Consider the following 8,628-nt stretch of genomic DNA (forward strand, 5'->3'; position numbering starts at 1 on the left):
CATCACCAAAATCCTTTTTTCTTTTTCTTTGTCTGTTTTTGTTTTTTTTAAGAAAATTGTTTTCTAAAATAGCATTATAATTTTATCAAAATATTAATAATTTTAAAAAAATCTTATACGTCGGATGAAAGAATTAGAGAGTGAGTTTTGTAAATCCAATAATTATGAATTTTTAGTATTAATTTTGATTAAATTAGTATATTATTTATTTATTTTTTAAACCACTCAATTTTATAATATAAAAAACTAATAATTTTAATATTTATTTATATGAAGTTTTTTAAGTAAATTAAATTTTCAATTTCCAATTGATTTTGTTGTTATTGGCTGGACTGATTACCTTGCGCTCTTTCCCCCTTTCCTGTTGGGTTAAGGTAGTTTACTTGATTTCTATTGGGTGATCAGAGAAGCTTAGAAAGAGCGACAAGAGCGCGTGATCATACGACTTGGTCCGTTGGTCTTCCAAAGTCCACTTGCCATTTTTGGCGGGTAATGAGAGGACATCACTCCCTGGGTTTTGTAGAGTTAGGAGTTGTCCCACGGGAACCTTGTGGAAGGTGAAGCAAACGCGCCGTGCTTGTTGGAGGAGGAGTGGTGGTGCCCATGTTGATTGACGTGTGTTGTAAGTGGGCCCAAGGGAAAAGGAGAGGGGAAAAAACGGTTACTGGTTGACTTTTACCTGTTGAGTGACCGATGTTTGGAGGGGTACCAAGTTGAATGGTCGTGTGCCTATTGTTGGATTAAATCATTCCTAAATTTATAATTTCACCATAAACTTATTAAACTCAGTTCATATCTAGCTTAAGATTTAATTTATGAATTCAATTAGTTAGATTTTATTTGATATTGTAGTAGTAATTATTTTTTTAAATATTTTTTATTTAAAAATACATTGAAATAATATATTTTTTATTTTTTAAAATTTATTTTTAATATTAACACATCAAAACGATTTAAAAATATAAAAAATAATTTAAAGGAAAAATAAAAATAAATAATTAAAAAAATATTTTTAAAATATAAAAATAAATAAATTCTTAATTTGAGTTGATTCAAGTTAAAATGATATCATTTTATCCTTTAAAAAAACATGTCAAAACAAATATTATTTTTTGTTTTTTTAATCAAATACAGTGAATTTCAAATATATACATATATATATATATATATATATATTATTTTTTCTTATTTATATTTTAATTTAACAAGAACTAAACGAGGGGGAGAGATCAATACTCCCCTCCTCACACTTTATTATTCATTAAAACCGTAACATGTTGTTTTTAATATTTATTTTAATATTAAATTTATTAAAAATTAAATTTTATTATTTATTTTGATTTTTTATAAAAAATTATTATAATCTCATAAAAATATTGTAGCAATAAATTAATGATTAGTTTTATATTCGTCTACCTTTATCTATCGTATTATTAAATAAAGAAATGATCCATATATTATGAAATAAAAATAGTTTGAAAAACCATAATTATTATTAAATGGGTTCAATGATTTATTTTGATTTTTTATGGGTCCTCGTGATCTCATAAGAAATCCTGGTATTGAGTTAGTGCTTGGTTTTAAAAATATTTTTTTATCAAATAATTATATAAAAATAGTTTTTTTTTTAAATAAAATCATTAAACCCAATGAAATTTATGACCAAGTTGCAGATTTGATAGATTAATCTAGATTGATCGAGATTGATCCGATATGTCACCATCTCTGTAAACCCTTGAACATTTTTAAATAGAAAAATAAATAAAAAAATAAAATAAAATAAAAAAATTAGAGAAAATCCTAGTTGAAAAATTGTAATATTATTATGAAATAGCAATAATTCCATAAAAGAACATAAAAAAGAGAAAAGAAGTAAAATAAGTGTTTGGAATAAATAAATGGTCATGTTTTTAGTGGAATAAGTGAATAGATCCATGAAAGGATAGCTCAAGAAAATGTGGATTTTTGATATAAAATCATTTATCAACTAGTTTTATATTATCAAGCCTAACTCTTAATTCAAATGTCAGATCGAGTTAAAGTTTTATGGGAAGACTCTTGACATATTTGTTTTTTATCATAAATTAAAATTTTGGAGGAAACAGAGTTTAGGAAAATTGTATAATAATAGCAACAACCAAAAAAAAAAAAACTTGTAGATGTTTTAATGGTATTTTCATAAATAAGTGGAATAAATTTGAAATTGGATTGTGTTGTTTGTGTAATAGATTAATATGATGTGAACTTTTGCAAAAGAAAAAGAGAAACTAAAAAAATAGATGTAATATCTAATATACTGCATAAACCAGTCAACCACTTAAAATTTTTTTGTGAACAAATCGACCTATTGAAAGAAGAAAACAAAAATGAAATTAGCTACTGTCTAATTTGATTGATTGAACTGGTTAACCATTAGGAACATCAATGAAATTCAAGTAACATGTAGTCGACTAGTTGGTTCTAATTGTTTCAATGTGTTCATATTGTAATGATGATTAAGTTGAAATAAATAAATTTAGATTATATTATTTTGGAATCACCATTTAATGAAAATAATATGGTATATATGTTGATATAAGAGAGGTCGCAAGAGTTGTACAATAGTAGGGAGATACATCAAGAGTACAAACAGTAAATAAGTGCTTAAAACCTTGATATTTTTATGTTGATTCAATGTGCCTTAATAAACATGGTAGGTTTCTTCCCTAGCATTGATGTAAATGGATCTAGCTATTTAGTAATGGAGCTAGTGCTTGATAATGGACAATGAAACTAGTTATCCTTTATTAGATCTAGTATCCGGTAATGGATAGTGAAACTACTAGTATCTTGTTTTAGATATAGTGCCTAGTAATACGTAGTGGGATTAGCTATCTAGTAATACAACTAATGCATAGTAATAGATAATTCAACTACCTATCCGGTAATGAATTTAGTGTCCAATTATTATTAGTAGAACTAGTTAACTAATGATGGAGTTAATGTCCAGTAAATGAGTGATGAACTTATTTAACTAGCAATGAAATATTAGCCTTGATGCTAGTGCTTCATTGCGGTGCCAAACTTTTTGTTATGCAGAAAATGACGTTTAAGTGCAGCAAGTTTTTATTTTTTTTTTTAAAAAAGAAAAATTGCAACTTGGGTTGAATAAATTGACTTTATTTAAATTAGATTAGAAAAATAAAAAAAAATAGTAGATTGATCAATTTTTTTTTAAAAAAGGGATTAGGCTAACCTAGGCAAAAAAATTTTCCAAAATGAAACAAATAGTATATATCAATTCACAATCCATTAAATATATAAGAATGAAATGAGATAACAAAAGACATAAAAAACCAATCCTGATCAATCTAAGTTAATATGACAAACCTATAACCTTCGTAATCAAGGTTGAGCAAACCCGAGATGTCTAGCCAAACTCATGACCTACATCATTAGATTGGAATAAACCTATAAAAAAAAAACACTTGTTAACTTTTTAAACCTATGACCCAAGTCATTAAACTCAAAGCATTATATTTAAAAAAAATTATGAAATCTAATTCTTAACCAATTAAATATTAAAGAATAAAATTGAAAAAAAAATTAATTATACAAAAATATCCAAAAAATAGGAATTAAAATAATGAGAATTAAAACTAAAAATATAAATTTTATATTTGATTGAAGGATAAAAATTGAAAAGAGAATTCAATTTAGCAAAAGGACCAAAAAAATCAAATAAATGAGGATCAAAATTGACATAAGAAATAAAAATAAATTGTTGATGGAAGGGTGAAATAAAAAAGAATAATAAATTTTACAAAAAGACCAAGAAAAAAAATTAGAAATAACAAAAATAGAACTAAATAAAAAAACAGAATACCATCAATTTAGATTTAAGGATGAAATTAAAAACCAATAAAAACTTTATATAAGGGCTAAGAAAAAAATTAAAAATCAAAATAATAAAGGTCAAATTGAAAAAAAAATAATATATGGTAAATTAGAATTGAAAAATGAAATTGAAAACAAATAAGATTTCTAGAAAAGGGATAAGAGCAAAAATTAAAAATTAAAAAAAATAAGAATTGAAGTTACAATACAAAAAAGAAAAAATAAGTTGTAATTTTTTAGGAAGAAGAGAGAAAAGAAGAGGGAAAAAAATACTCATTAGCAACAAGTCGGACCATCGCTAGCTGCATGCATTGCTTTACCAGAAAGAGAACATGGCAGTACTTCCAATAATACAGTAGAAGGGTATTTTTACACATGGAGAGCACAACATGTGCCGCCTAACGGGCACACATGCTTTTTTTGGAATTGCCTATTTTTTTTTTCCTTTTCTTTTATTTTGTAGGGCTTTAATGAATTAGAGCTTAGGTTTTGATTTTGGAGTCTCTAACCATGTCTCTCTCTTTCTCTAAAATTTCACGATCTATTTTATTTGATGAAGGAGTTTACTTATATAATACTTCACCGTAGATTTCTGTTAGAGTTTGTTAGAATAATGTTGATTTATAGGAAAAGTCCTAGTCTATAGGGATATCTACTTCTATTTGATTTATTCAATATTTCTATTATCTCCTTAGATTTATATATGCTAAAATGCTACTTTTTTGTTTATGTTAAGATTATGTCTTGAATAACTATTTAAAGCTAAAGTCATTGATAATAAAGTATTTATTCATCCTAGTTTTGTGTTCTAGTTCTTAGCTTTTTTGTTTAAAGTTTCTAACAATCTGGTATTAGAGCTCCCACTAGGCCTAACAAATCAAAGTAGCAGTCTTTGAAATCCTTGTAGCAGTACAAAAATGACTACAAAAGGAAGTTTTATACAGCTAATTATTCCTCACTTTGATGGTCATTATGATCATTGGAGCATGCTAATAAAAAATTTCCTTTGATCTAAGGAATTTTAGGGATTAGTGGAATCTGGCTATATTGAGCCATTAAGTGAATTAATGCAAACTAATGTCCAACGAAAGAAGAATGATGAGATAAAGCTAAAGGATTTGAAAGTAAAGAACTATCTCTTTTAGGCAATTGATCGAACAGTCCTTAACACCATTCTTAAAAAAGATACTACCAAAGATATATGGGATGGAATGAAAAAGAAATTCAAAGGAAATGCAAGAGTTAAAAGATCTCATCTTCAAGCTCTCCATAGAGAATTTGAAACTCTTGAGATGAGGTCTGGTGAAGGAGTGACAGAGTAATTCTCTAGGGTCATGACAGTGGCCAACAAGATGCAAATTTATGGAGAAGCTATCTAGGATGTTAAAGTAACGGAGAAAATTCTATGCTCTTTAACTGAGAAGTTCAACTATGTTGTATGTTCTATTGAGGAGTCAAAGGACATCGATACTCTTACTATTGATGAGTTATAAAGCTCATTAATAGTGCATGAACAAAATTTTCAGAGACATAAAGGTGAGGAATAGGCTTTGAAGACATATGAAGGAGAAAGAGGTTGTGGTCGTGTTTCCTATAGAGGCAGAGGAAGAGGGAGATGACGAACATACTTCAACAAGGCAATTGTAGAGAGTCACCAATGTCATCAACTTAGACATTTTCGATATGAATGTCCTTCTAAGAACAAAGAAGCACATTATACAGAGTTTGATGAGGAGGAAGAAATGCTTTTGATGTCTTATGTGGAATTGTACAAAGCCAGAAGATGAGTGTCATGGTTTCTTAATTCATGATGTTCTAATCACATGCGTGGTGATTGAACTATATTTAGTGAACTCGATAAAAAATCTCAACATTCAGTAAAATTAGAAAACAACGCTAAGATGAATGTGATGGGAAAAGAAAGTGTGAAGCTACTAATAAATGAAGTCACTCATGTTATTACTAAAGTATACTATATTTCATATTTGAGAAATAATCTCTTGAGCATAAGGCAGTTGTAAGAAAGAGGTTTGGCTATTTTGTTCAGAAAAGGGATATATAAGATATTTCATCCAGAAAAGGTTTGATAATTCAAACCAACATGAGCACCAATCAAATGTTTATCTTGCTGCCTCATTCCCAATTCCTCTCAAGAATAATCTGATTAGTGCTTTAACATAAGAACTTACAACTTGTCTCATCTTTGGCATCAGAGGTATGGGCTTTTGAGCTATAAAGGTTTGAAAACCTTATTGTACAAGAATATGGTACGTGGACTTCCTTAACTCTCTGTCTCAAGTGTGACATGCATTGATTGCATCAAATGGAAGCAACATCATGATCCTATTCCAAAGAAGATAACTTGGAGAGCAACTCAAAAGTTGGAAATTATTCATGCAGATATTTATGGATCGATCACTCCTACATCTAATAGCAACAAAAGGTATATTTTGTTATTCATTGATGATTACAATAGAAAATCATAGGTGCATTTAATGGTAGAGAAGTCAAAGTTTTTTAATTTCTTTAAATGCTTTAACTCTATGGTTGAAAAAGAAACATGATTATTTGTTAAGTGTCTTTGTATTGATAAAGAAGGAGAATTCATTTCAAATAAGTTCAATGATTTTTACAAACATAGTGGGATCAATAGGTAGTTGACAATTGTTTATACTCTACAACAAAACAGTATAGCTAAAAGGAAAAATAAAACTGTGATGAACATAGTTTGGTACATGTTATTTGACAAGAACATTCTTAAGACTTTTTAGCTGGAGACAGTGAACTGGACTATTTATTTCCTAAATAGGTGTCCTACATTGGTAGTAAAAAATGTTACACTAGAGGTAGCTTGGAGTGAAGTAAAGCCTTCAGTAAATCACTTTTAGGTTTTTGGTTGCATAACACACATTCATGTTCCAGAAGAAATGAGGACTAAACTTGATAATAGAAGCATTATTTGTGTGCTATTGGGAGTTAGTGAGGAATCAAAAGGTTACAGACTATTTGATCCTGCTGCTAAGAGAATTGTTGTAAGTAGAGATGTAATTTTTAAAGAAGAAAAACAATAGGAATGAGATGAGATGTAATTTTTAAAGAAGAAAAACAATGGGAATGAGATGTGAGTTATGAAAAATAATTAGTAGTAGATTTAGAATGGGGTGATGATGATGGTGAGAATGAAGAAAAGGTGAGTGAAAATAGAAATGAAGAAAGGGTGAGTGAAAATAAGAATGAAGAAGATACTGATAAAGATGGAGTTAGTGAAGAGATTTGTGATATACGAGTTAAAGAAGAGGAAAATAATTCTAGTAAGGGTGAAGAGAGAGTAAAGGAGATATGATAATCACGTGAAAGGAACCTCCTATATGGACAAGAGATTATATTAATGGTGAAGGGCTATATGAGGATGAAGTTCATATGGCATTAGTAGTGTCAACAAATCCTTTGTTTTTTTAGAAGCCGTGAAGAGTACAAATTGGAGATTAGCTATGGATAACAAAATTGAATCCATTGAAAAGAACCAAACATGAAAACTCACTAACCTATTAGTTGGAGCAAAAAGAATAGGAGTGAAGTAGGTTTACAAAACTAAATACACTGAACATGGAAAGATTGATAAGTACAAGGCTCATTTAGTGGCTAAAGGGTATTCTCAGAAGCATGGAGTAAACTATACAAATTTTTTTGCACCAGTGGTAATGATGGATACAGTACAAATGATTATTACTCTAACTGCATATAAGAATTAGACAGTTTCTCAGATAGATGTCAAGTCAGCTTTTCTCCATGGTGAGCCAAGTGAAGATGTTTATGTAGAGCAGCCAAAAAGATATGAGAAGAAGGGTAGTGAGCTTCTAGTTTACAAGTTATACAAAGCACTATATGGATTAAAACAAGCTCTATAAGCTTGGTTTAGTCTAATCAAAACACATTTTATTGGTGAAGGATTTTAAAGATACGATAATGAGCAGATATTATTTATAAAGAGAAGCAAAGAAGGAAGAATGATCATTGTAAGTGTTTACATTGATGATTTAATATTTACTAGTAATGATGAAGTTATAATGTATGAATTTAAAAGCTCTATATTAAGAGAATTTGATATGTTTGACTTGAGAAAAATGAGGTTTTTTCTTGTAATTGAGGTACTATAAAAGTCTGATGGTATTTATATACATCAAAAGAAGTATGCATTGGAGGTTTTGAGAAGGTTTGGTATAATGAAAAGTAATTTGATAGGGAGTCCAATTGTTCCAGGTTTCAAAATAAGCAGAAATGGAAATGAAAACTTTGTTGATGAAACGTATTACAAGCAGTTGGAGGGTAGCTTAATGTATCTTATTGCCACAAGACCTAACATGATGTTTGTTACTTATCTTATAAGTAGATATATAACAAAACTAATAGAAATTCATTTACAGGTAGCTAATATAGCACTTCGATACTTAAAAGGAACAGTGAACTATGGAATTCATTATAAAAAAGAAGGAGATGGAAAGCTGTTAGCATTCATGAATAACGACTATGTTAGAGATATGGAAGATAAGAAGAGTACATCTAGTTATGCTTTTTTAATGGGTTCAAGTGTTGTTTCATGGTGTTAAAAAAAAAAAAGCCTATTGTGACTCTATCAACCACATAACCTGAGTTTGTGGTAGCTGCAGTCTGTGCTTGTTAAGGAGTTTGGATGAAGAGAATTTTAAAGGAGCTAAGACATTCTGATAAAGGTTGTACAATTGTAATGTATGA

Source organism: Populus euphratica, unplaced genomic scaffold (genome assembly GCF_000495115.2).
Source record: "Populus euphratica unplaced genomic scaffold, PopEup_1.0 scaffold143.1, whole genome shotgun sequence".
Taxonomy (NCBI): Eukaryota; Viridiplantae; Streptophyta; class Magnoliopsida; order Malpighiales; family Salicaceae; genus Populus; species Populus euphratica.